Source organism: Salmo trutta, chromosome 25 (genome assembly GCF_901001165.1).
Source record: "Salmo trutta chromosome 25, fSalTru1.1, whole genome shotgun sequence".
Classification (NCBI taxonomy): domain Eukaryota; kingdom Metazoa; phylum Chordata; class Actinopteri; order Salmoniformes; family Salmonidae; genus Salmo; species Salmo trutta.
In genome coordinates this window covers 6,197,666-6,209,970 of record NC_042981.1, presented here as the reverse complement: position 1 = coordinate 6,209,970, position 12,305 = coordinate 6,197,666, and positions in this window count along the sequence as shown.

Below are 12,305 nucleotides of genomic sequence, written 5' to 3'. Positions count from 1 at the left end.
CAACCTTTACACACACACACACACACACACACACACACACACACACACACACACACACACACACACACACACTCTTAACCCGCAAGGTGACCGTGTGTGTGTGTGTGTGTGTGTGTGTGTGTGTGTGTGTGTGTGTGTGTGTGTGTGTGTGTGTGTGTGTGTGTGTGTGTGTGTGTGTGTGTGTGTGTGTGTGTGTGTGTGTGTGTGTAAATCAGAAAGCAGTAGACAGATCTCTGTCATAATATACTTTATTCAACTCATCATTCAGCCTTCTCCTCAGTCTGTACATCCGTCTCTCTCCTCTCTCTTACTCTTTTTCACCTCACACTCTAGCCCTCTCTCTCCCCATATTTTACATGACCCTGTTCTTCTATCTATCCTTCCCCCATAACCACTCCACCTCTATCTCTGTCTGTCGTTGACCTGACCTCATCCCTATAGATATGTCATATCTGCCATCTAAACACAATCTGTACACGCTTTATCTCTAACCTCTAAACCATAAACCCATATCTAGCACCAGGGATAATCCAGATAACCTATATAAAATGGGACTCCAGTGTCTTCACAGTTCTCAAATAAATGCACTAGAAAACTCATAGAACACAAAATCAACTGTTATAAAAAATGTACAAAGTCCAGGTATTAAAGGTACAGTAAAAACAAATGAGAGAAGATACTTTCTAATGAGATGAGGGAAGTAAAGCACGTACTACATTTAAAAAAAAGACAATCAAATGATGTCTAATGTCAGAAAACTAAATAAGATGATTTAATTAAAGAAATATTCCTAGATTTCTTAATTTCATTTTTTTTACTTTTAAATGTGTGTGTTTTCGCTACACCAGCAATAACATCTGCTAAATATGTGTATGTGACCAATAACATTTGATTTGATTTGTTTTAAAGAGGATTTAAGTATCAAATAATATAAATATAGGATAACTTTAGCAGATTGCATTCTTCCAATCACAATCATGATTCCAAACAATAAGCCAATCACAATCATGATTCCAAACAATAAGCCAATCACAATCAAAAGAGACATTCTCAGACATGCCCACTGCAGCAGTTGCTTCACTGGGAGTCACAGTTTGTCTTTGGTAACTGAAACCTCAAAAAACATTTTTTATATATTTTAATAATATAATATAATGTTGTATTCTTAATCTCAAAATGGCTACTGCTGCATACTAAAACTAGATACAACACTGAAACAACAGGTCAGAGAAAAAAACAACATTCATGTTACCCAATAATCTATTAACAGAGACAATCATCTTGTACCAGTGGAGGCTGGTGGAAGGAGCTATAGGAGGACGGGCTCATTGTAATGGCTGGAATGAAATAAATTGAATGGTATCAAACACATGAACCACATGGAAAACACATGTTTGACTCCGCTCCACTAATTCCATTCCAGCCGTTACAATGAGCCCATCCTCCTATTGCTTCTCTCACCTGCCTCCACTGTCCTGTACAATAGCCAGTCTGGTGGCTGGTAGTTTTTTTTTTTTTTAGACAGTGGTCGACTTCCAATAATTTCTCCCAGGTGCAGGATACATAAAGTCTCCTAGCCCTGGACGGAAGCCTCTGTCCTGGGTATATGAGTAGGACAGCGACTCGCCAGTCTGGTGCTCTAGCCGACCCACAAGACGTTGTGTGTCTCCATAGACCTGCTCTGCTGCCAATCAAGGCTGCCATTGGTGGCCTCGGCACGTCCGTCAGTGAGCTTGACCAATCCAAAAGTCTTGCAGGAATCGCGGCCCAGTCCGATGGTCACGGCCAACCCATCGCCCTCCATTGATTCGCCCTCTCCTTCCCGCTCCGAGATGGCAGTCATGGGGCTGCTGGGTAGTCGGCTGCGGGCAGCGAAACGCCGGCTGGCTGAGCAAGGGGGAGTGGGGGAGCGGGGGGGTCGCCACCCCCAAAGAGAGGGGGAGGAGGGGTATGTTGGGGAGGACAGGGAGGAGAGAGGGAGCGTGCCCTCAGTGAGTGCCCACTCTGCCCTCCTCCTGTGTCTGTGTGTGTACTGGGGCTGGGGTAGGTGTAGTGTCATTAGCTGGACAGTGTGTGTTTGTGCAAAGGGCTGAGGGGTGTGAGTGTGTGACTCCACTCCAAGCTGCAGGTGTGTGTCTGACAGGGGATGGCTCTGTGAGCTCTGGGTTGGTGAGCTCTGTGAGCTCTGACTCTGTGAGCTCTGTGAGCTCTGGCTCTGTGAGCTCTGTGAGTGCTGGCTCTGTGAGCTCTGGCTCTGTGAGCTCTGGCTTGGTGAGCTCTGTGAGCTCTGACTCTGTGAGCTCTGTGAGCTCTGGCTCTGTGAGCTCTGTGAGTGCTGGGTCTGAGAGCTCTGGCTCTGTGAGCTCTGGCTCTGTGAGCGCTGGCTCTGTGAGCTATGTGAGCGCTGGCTCTGTGAGCGCAGGCTCTGTGAGCTCTGTGATCGCTGACTCTGTGATTGCTGGCTCTGTGAGCTCTGGCTATGTGGTGTCGCCATCATGTGTTTGGGGGCAGTACTGCGGAGTCTCTCGGCTGCAGACATGCGAGCTGCAGGGTCGCAGCGACTTCCCTTCCTCAGGAGCAGAGCCTTGAAGCTGTCACTGCTGCTGCTGACCCCTAACCCATGACCTCTCACCTTACTGGATCCTAACACCTCAAGAGGTTGCAGAAGATCGGGGCTAGGGCCTGGAGGGGTCACTGGAGGAGAGGAGGAGAAAGAAAAGGAGGAGGAGAGGGGGAAGACACGGCATCGGTCTTCCTCAGAGTTCCTGCGCCCAAGAACTTTCCTCTTAGACCTGAAAGAGGGGGAGAGAGAGAGAGAGAGAGAGAGAGGGAGGATGGGAGAGAAGTTAACATTAAATGACTGACTATAGTCCCACTACCAACGAATCAGTGAAGCACCGAACCAGTGAACCACCAAACCAGTGAACCACCAAACCAGTGAACCACCGAACCAGTGAACCATCAAACCAGTGAACCACCAAACCAGTGAACCACCAAACCAGTGAACCATCAAACCAGTGAACCACCGAACCAGTGAACCACCAAACCATGCTATTGACAGGATGCATTTGACACGTCATGCATGTAGTACAATAGAAGGTTCTATACCTATTAATACACTAGAAGGTTCTATACCTAATACACTAGAATGTTCTATACCTATTAATACACTAGAATGTTCTATACCTATTAGTAAACTAGAACATTCTATATCTATTAATTCACTAGAACGTTCTATACCTATTAATTCACTAGAACTTTCTATACCTATTGGTAAACTAGAACGTTCTATACCTATTAATACACTAGAACTTTCTATACCTATTAATTAAACGATCTTGATTTATAGGAGTGCAAGAAAAAAGCCTTCCTGTTTATTGATAAGCAAACCTAAATTGGTGTTAATGACGAGCTCAATAAGAAATATTTGCCACAGAAGCCTCCCATATGGCTGCGCACATTTGGCACAGCGTCGTCTGGGTTTGGCCAGTGTAGGTCGTTATTGTAAATAAGAATTTGTTATTAACTGACTTGCCTAGTTAAATAAAATAATATATAGTAATGATTAAAAAGTCTAAATGTGCAAGATAAAATCTCAATTTCAGCTACATTGGAAATGTGATACTAACTCGCAAGCAATTTCAGCCTTGTCTCAATTAAGATTTTGGCATTTGACTCCGCCTATCCACATGTGACATTGCATGCGCAGTTGCACTGCACCGAACCAGTGAATCACTGAACTCAACAGACACAAACACTAAACCCACTATAATGTGTCACAGAGTAATGGTTTACATAGGGACTAGCTATGACATCATGTTTCACCATAGAGAGATTAGCTATGACATCATGTTTCACCATAGAGAGATTAGCTATGACATCATGTTTCGCCACAGAGGGACTAGCTATGACATCATGTTTCACCATAGAGAGATTAGCTATGACATCATGTTTCACCACAGAGGGACTAGCTATGACATCATGTTTCACCATAGAGGAACTAGCTATGACATCATGTTTCACCATAGAGAGATTAGCTATGACATCATGTTTCACCACAGAGGGACTAGCTATGACATCATGTTTCACCATAGAGGAACTAGCTATGACATCATGTTTCACCACAGAGGGACTAGCTATGACATCATGTTTCACCATAGAGATTAGCTAAGACATCATGTTTCACCATAGAGGGACTAGCTATGACATCATGTTTCACCATAGAGGGACTAGCTATGACATCATGTTTCACCATAGAGGGACTAGCTATGACATCATGTTTCACCATAGAGGGACTAGCTATGACATCATGTTTCACTACAGAGGGACTAGCTATTACATCATGTTTCACTACAGAGAGACTAGCTATGACATCATGTTTCACCACAGAGGGACTAGCTATGACATCATGTTTCACCATAGAGGGACTAGCTATGACATCATGTTTCACTACAGAGGGACTCGCTATGACATCATGTTTCACCATAGAGGGACTAGCTATGACATCATGTTTCACTACAGAGGGACTAGCTATTACATCATGTTTCACTACAGAGAGACTAGCTATGACATCATGTTTCACCACAGAGGGACTAGCTATGACATCATGTTTCACCATAGAGGGACTAGCTATGACATCATGTTTCACTACAGAGGGACTCGCTATGACATCATGTTTCACCATAGAGGGACTAGCTATGACATCATGTTTCACTACAGAGGGACTAGCTATGACATCATGTTTCACCACAGAGGGACTAGCTATGACATCATGTTTCACCACAGAGGGACTAGCTATGACATCATGTTTCACTACAGAGGGACTAGCTATTACATCATGTTTCACCACAGAGGGACTAGCTATGACATCATGTTTCACCATAGAGGGACTAGCTATGACATCATGTTTCACCATAGAGGGACAAGCTATGACATCATGTTTCACTACAGAGGGACTAGCTATGACATCATGTTTCACCACAGAGGGACTAGCTATGACATCATGTTTCACTACAGAGGGACTAGCTATACTATGGGATGACCCACCCCTAACTACACCCTCCAACTGATCAGTGTTACCTGCTGTCAACACCACGCCCACACACCTGGGTGGTCAAACGCGTGTGCCTTCCCAGAATGCACTGCTACAGAGAGATGCAGATGCAGGGAAAGGTGTGTTATAGCTGCGTAAGAACCCAAAAGTATATATATATATATATATATATATATATATATATATATATATATATATATATATATACAGAGCATTCGGAAAGTATTAAGACCCCTTGACTTTTTCCAGATTTTGCTTCGTTACAGCTTTATTCCAAAATACAAATTCTCATCAATCTACACACAGTACCCCATAATGACAAAGCGAAAACAGGTTTTTAGAAATGTTTGCAAATGTATAAAACATGTCAAACTGAAATATCACATAAGTATTCAGACCCTTTACTGATTACTTTGTTGAAACACCTTCGGCAGCGATTACAGCCTCGAGTCTTCTTGGGTATGATGCTACAAGCTTGGCACACCTGTATTTGGGGTTTCTCCCATTCTTCTCTGCAGATCCACTCAAGATCTGTCAGGTTGGATGGGGAGCTTCGCTGCTCAGCTATTTTCAGGTCTCTCCAGAGAAGTTCTATCCGGTTCAAGTCCGGGGCCTGGCTGGGCCACTCAATGACATTCAGAGACTTGTCCCGAAGCCACTCCTGCGTTGTCTTGGCTGTGTTCTTAGGGTAGTTGTCTTGTTGGAAGGTGAACCTTCACCCCAGTCTGAGGTCCTGAGTGCTCTGGAGCAGGTTTTCACCAAGGATCTCTCTGTACTTTACTCCGTTCATCTTTCCCTCGATCCTGACTAGTCTCCCAGTCCCTGCCGCTGAAAAACATCCCCACAACATGATGCTGCCACCATCATGCTTCACTGTAGGGATGGTGCCATGTTTGGCATTCAGGCCAAATAGTTCAATCTTGGCTTAATCAGACCAGAGAATCTTGTTTCTCATCGTCTGAGAGTTCTTTAGGTACCTTTTGGCAAATTCCAAGTGGGCTGTCATGTGCCATTTACTGAGGAGTGGCTTCCGTCTGGCCACTCTAGCATAAAGACCTGGTTGGTGGAGTGCTGCAGAGATGGTTTTCCTTCTGGAAGGTTCTCTCATCTCCACAGAGGAACTCTGGAGCTCTGTTAGCGTGACTATTGTGTCCTTGGTCACCTCCCTGACCAAGGCCCTTCTTCCCCGATTGCTCAGTTTGGCCGGGCGGCCAGCTCTAGGAAGAGTCTTGGTGGTTCCAAACTTCTTCATTCGTTCAGAATGATTGAGGCCACTGTGTTCTTGGGGACATTCAATGCTGCAGAAATTTGTTGGTACCTTTCCTCAGATCTATGCCTCGACACAATTCTGTCTCTGAGCTCTACGGACAATTACTTCGACCTCATGGCTTGGTTTTTGCTCTGACATGATCTGTCAACTGTGGGACCTTATATAGACAGGTTTGTGCCTTTCCTAATCATGTCCAATCAATTGAATTTACCACAGGTGGACTCCAATCAAGTTGTAGAAACATCTCAAGGATGATCAATGGAAACATGATGCACCTGAGCTCAATTTTCAGTCTTATAGCAAAGGATCTGGTTACTTATTTAAATTAGGTATTTCTGTTTTCTTTTCTTTTATACATTTAAAAACCCGTTTTTGCTTTGTCATTATGGGGTATTATGTGTAGATTGATGAGGATAATTTTTTGAAATCCATTTTAGAATAAGGCTGTAATGTAACAAAATGGGGTCTGAATACTTTCCAAATGCTCTGTATATATACACTGCTCAAAAAAATAACGGGAACACTTAAACAACACAATGTAACTCCAAGTCAATCATACTTCTGTGAAATCAAACTGTCCACTTAGGAAGCAACACTGATTGACAATAAATTTCACATGCTGTTGTGCAAATGGAATAGACAACAGGTGGAAATTATAGGCAATTAGCAAGACACCCCCAATAAAGGAGTGATTCTGCAGGTTGGGACCACAGACCACTTCTCAGTTCCTATGCTTCCTGGCTGATGTTTTGGTCACTTTTGAATGCTGGCGGTGCTTTCACTCTAGTGGTAGCATGAGACGGAGTCTACAACCCACACAAGTGGCTCAGGTAGTGCAGCTCATCCAGGATGGCACATCAATGCGAGCTGTGGCAAGAAGGTTTGCTGTGTCTGTCAGCGTAGTGTCCAGAGCATGGAGGCGCTACCAGGAGACAGGCCAGTCCCCAAGGAGACGTGGAGGAGGCCGTAGGAGGGAACAACCCAGCAGCAGGACCGCTACCTCCGCCTTTGTGCAAGGGGGAGCAGGAGAAGCACTGCCAGAGCCCTGCAAAATGACCTCCAGCAGGCCACAAATGTGCATGTGTCTGCTCAAACGGTCAGAAACAGACTCCATGAGGGTGGTATGAGGGCCCGACGTCCACAGGTGGGGGTTGTGCTTACAGCCCAACACTGTGCAGGATGTTTGGCATTTGCCAGAGAACACCAAGATTGGCAAATTCGCCACTGGTGCCCTGTGCTCTTCACAGATGAAAGCAGGTTCACACTGAGCACGTGACAGACGTGACAGAGTCTGGAGACGACGTGGAGAACGTTCTGCTGCCTGCAACATCCTCCAGCATGACCGGTTTGGCGGTGGGTCAGTCATGGTGTGGGGTGGCATTTCTTTGGGGGGCTGCACAGCCCTCCATGTACTCGCCAGAGGTAGCCTGACTGCCATTAGGTACCGAGATGAAATCCTCAGACCCCTTGTGAGACCATATGCTGGTGCGGTTGGCCCTGGGTTCCTCCTAATGCAAGACAATGCTAGACCTCATGTGGTTGGAGTGTGTCAGCAGTTCCTGCAAGAGGAAGGCATTGATGCTATGGACGGGCCCGCCCGTTCCCCAGACCTGAATCCAATTGAGCACATCTGGGACATCATGTCTCGCTCCATCCACCAACGCCACATTGCTCCACAGACTGTCCAGGAGTTGGCGGATGCTTTAGTCCAGGTCTGGGAGGAGATCCCTCAGGAGACCACCCGCCACCTCATCAGGAGCATGCCCAGGCATTGTAGGGAGGTCATACAGGCACATGGAGGCCACACACACTACTGAGCCTCATTTTGACTTGTTTTAAGGACATTACATCAAAGTTGGATCAGCCTGTAGTGTGGTTTTCCACTTTAATTTTGAGTGTGACTCCAAATCCAGACCTCCATGGGTTGATAAATTGGATTTCCATTGATTATTTTTGTGTGATTTTGTTGTCAGCAAATTCAACTATGTAAAGAAAAAAGTATTTAATAAGATTATTTCTTTCATTCAGATCTAGGATGTGTTGTTTAATGTGTTCCCTAGGATGTGTTCCCTTTATTTTTTTGAGCACTATATATATATAAAATAAAACAAAAACAAACATTAAGATTTTTTTTATATAAAACAAATAATATCTAAAAATGGATCTCCAGGACCAGGTTTCAGATATGTGGATATATGAGACGTGTACCATAGTGTGTCTGAAGAACATACAGTACAGGAGTACATGTGTCATTACGTGTTATCACCACATACCTGTGTATGGCAGCAAACAGGTCTTCAGTAGTCCGTGGTGGTGCTGGTGTCACCATCTTCTCCGCTGAACAAATATCAAACACCTCACCTGAGAGGGAGGGAGAACGTGACAGAGAGAGAGAGAGAGATTGTAGAGACCTGTGCAGAAACCATACTGCAAACCATACATACAGCTGATAGGCTGGAGAGACTGAAGCAGCCACTGGCCGAGACAGTGACAACTCCAAACCATACTCCAAGCTGATAGGATGTTGCCGGCGCCGACAGAGATGGCCGCCTCGCTTCGCGTTCCTAGGATACTATGCAGTATTTTGTTTTTTTGTGTTATTTCTTACATTGTTACCCCAGGAAATCTTAAGTCTTATTACATACAGTCGGGAGGAACTATTGGATATAAGAGCAACGTCAACTCACCAACATTACGACCAGGAATATGACTTTCCCTAAGCGCATCCTCTGTTTGGTCCACCACCCAGGACAATGGATCGGATCCCAGCCGGCGACCCAAAACAACGGCGCCGTAGAAGGGGCAGACGGAGCGGTCTTCTGGGCAGGCTCCGTAGACGGGCACATCGCGCCCTGCTCCCGAGCATACTACTCGCCAATGTCAAGTCTCTTGACAACAAGGTAGATGAAATCCGAGCAAGGGTAGCATTCCAGAGAGACATCCGAGACTGTAACGTTCTTTGTTTCACAGAAACATGGCTCACTCGAGACACACTATCTGAGTCGGTACAGCTACCTGGTTTCTTCACTCATCGCGCAGACAGAAACAAGCATCTCTCTGGTAAGAAGAAGGGCGGGGGTGTATGCCTTATGATTAACGAGACGTGGTGTGATCATAACAACATACAGGAACTCAAGTCCTTTTGTTCATGTCACGTCCTGACCAGTAAAGGGGTCATTTGTCATTGTAGTATGGTCAGGGCGTGGCAGGGGTTGTTGTTTTTGTGTGTTTTGGGGTTTGTTTATTTAGAGGGGATTTGTTCTAGTTTTCATTTTCTATGTTCGTTTTCATTGTGTGGCCGAGTATGGTTTCCAATCAGAGGCAGGTTTCTTTCGTTGTCTCTGATTGGAAGCCATACTTAGGCAGCCCTTTTTTCCTTTGGGTTTGTGGGTGGTTATTTTCTGTATAGCCTGTGTGCCTTACGGAACTGTTTCATCGTTTGTTTATTTTGTTTGCGTGTTCTCTCTAAATAAAGAAGGAAGATGAGCACTATACCCCTTACGACGCCTATGACAGTTCACCTGACTTAGAATTCCTCACAATCAAATGCCGACCGTATTATCTACCAAGAGAATTCTCTTCGATCATAATCACAGTCGTGTATATCCCCCCCAAGCAGACACATCGACGGCCCTGAAAGAACTTCATTGGACTCTATGTAAACTGGAAACCACATATCCTGAGCTGCATTTATTTTAGCCGGGGATTTTAACAAAGCTAATCTGAAAACAAGGCTCCCCAAGTTCTATCAGCATATCGATTGTGCTACCAGGGCTGGCAAAACCCTAGACCACTGTTATTCTAACTTCCGCGGCGCATATAAGGCCCTCCCCCGCCCTCCCTTCGGAAAAGCTGACCACGACCCCATTTTGTTGCTTCCAGGCTATAGACAGAAACTAAAACAGGAAGCTCCCACGCTCAGGTCTGTTCAACGCTGGTCCGACCAATCGGATTCCACGCTTCAAGATTGCTTCAATCACGTGGACTGGGATATGTTCCGCAATGCGGCGAACAACAACATTGACGAATACGCTGATTCGGTGAGCGAGTTCATTAACAAGTACATCGGTGATGTTGTACCCACAGCGTCTATTATAACATTCCCCAACCAAAAACCGTTGATTGATGGCAGCATTTGCGCAAAACTGAACGCGCGAACCACTGCTTTTAATCAGGGCAAGGCGACTGAAAACATGACCGAATACAAACAGTGTAGCTATTCCCTCCGCAAGGCAATCAAACAAGCTAAGCGTCAGTATAGAGGCAAAGTGGAGTCGCAATTCAACGGCTCAGACACGAGAGGTATGTGGCAGGGTCTACAGTCAATCACGGACTACAAAAGAAAAACCAGCCCCGTCGCGGATCACGATTCCTTACTCCCAGACAGACTAAAAAACTTTTTTGCTCGCTTTGAGGACAATACAGTGCCACTGACACGGCACGCTACCAAAACCTGCGGGCTCTCCTTCAATGTAGCCAACGTGAGTAAAGCATTTAAACGTGTTAACCCTCGCAAGGCTGCAGGCCCAGACGGCATCCCCGGCCGCATCCTCAGAGCATGCGCAGACCAGCTGAATGGTGTGTTTACAGACATATTCAATCAATCCTTATCCCAGTCTGCTGTCCCCACATGCTTCAAGAGGGCCACCATTGTTCCTGTTCCCAAGAAAGCTAAGATAACTGAGCTAAATGACTACCGCCCTGTAGCACTCACTTCCGTCATCATGAAGTGCTTTGAGAGACTAGTCAAGGACCATATCACCTCCACCCTACCTGACACCCTAGACCCACTCCAATTTGCTTACCGCCCCAATAGGTCCACAGACGACACAATCGCCTGCAAACTGCCCTAACCCATCTGGACAAGAGGAATACCTATGTAAGAATGCTGTTCATCGATTACAGCTCAGCATTTAACACCATAGTACCCTCCAAACTCGTCATTAATATCGAGAACCTAGGTCTCAACCCCGCCCTGTGCAACTTTGTCATGGACTTCCTGACGGGCCGCCACCAGGTGGTGAGGGTAGGTAACCACATCTCCACCCCGCTGATCCTCAACACTGGGGCTCCACAAGGCTACGTGCTCAGCCCCCTCCTGTACTCCCTGTTCACCCATGACTGCGTGGCCATGCACGCCGCCAACGCAATCATCAAGTTTGCAGATGAAACAACAATAGTAGGCTTGATTACCAAAAACGATGAGACAGCTTACAGGGAGGAGGTGAGGGCTCTGGGAGTGTGGTGCCAGGAAAATAACCTCACACTCAATGTCAACAAAACAAAGGAGATGATCGTGGATTTCAGGAAACAGCAGAGGGAGCAGCCCCCTATCTACATTGACGGGACAGTAGTGGAGAAAGTGGAAAGTTTTAAGTTCCTGGGCGTACACATCACGGACAAACTGAAATGGTCCACCCACACAGACAGCGTGGTGAAGAAGGCGCAGCAGCGCCTCTTCAACCTCAGGAGTCTGAAGAAATTCGGCTTGTCACCAAAAACACTCACAAACTTTTACAGATGCACAATCGAGAGCATCCTGTCGGGCTGTATCACCGCCTGGTACGGCAGCTGCTCCGCCCATAACCGGAAGGCTCTCCAGAGGGTAGTGAGCTCTGCACAACGCATCACCGGGTGTAAACTACCTGCCCTCCAGGACACCTACACCACCCGATGTCACAGGAAGGCCAAAAAGATCATCAAGGACAACAACCACCCGAGCCACTGCCTGTTCACCCCGCTACCATCCAGAAGGCAAGGTCAGTACAGGTGCATCAAAGCTGGGACAAAGAGACTGAAAACAGCTTCTATCTCAAGGCCAACAGACTGTTAAACAGCCATCACTAACATTGAGTGGCTGCTACCAACATACTGACTCAACTCCAGCCACTTTAATAATGAAAAAATGTATGCAATCAATTTATCACTAGCCACTTTATATAATGTTTACATACCCTACATTACTCATCTCATATGTATATA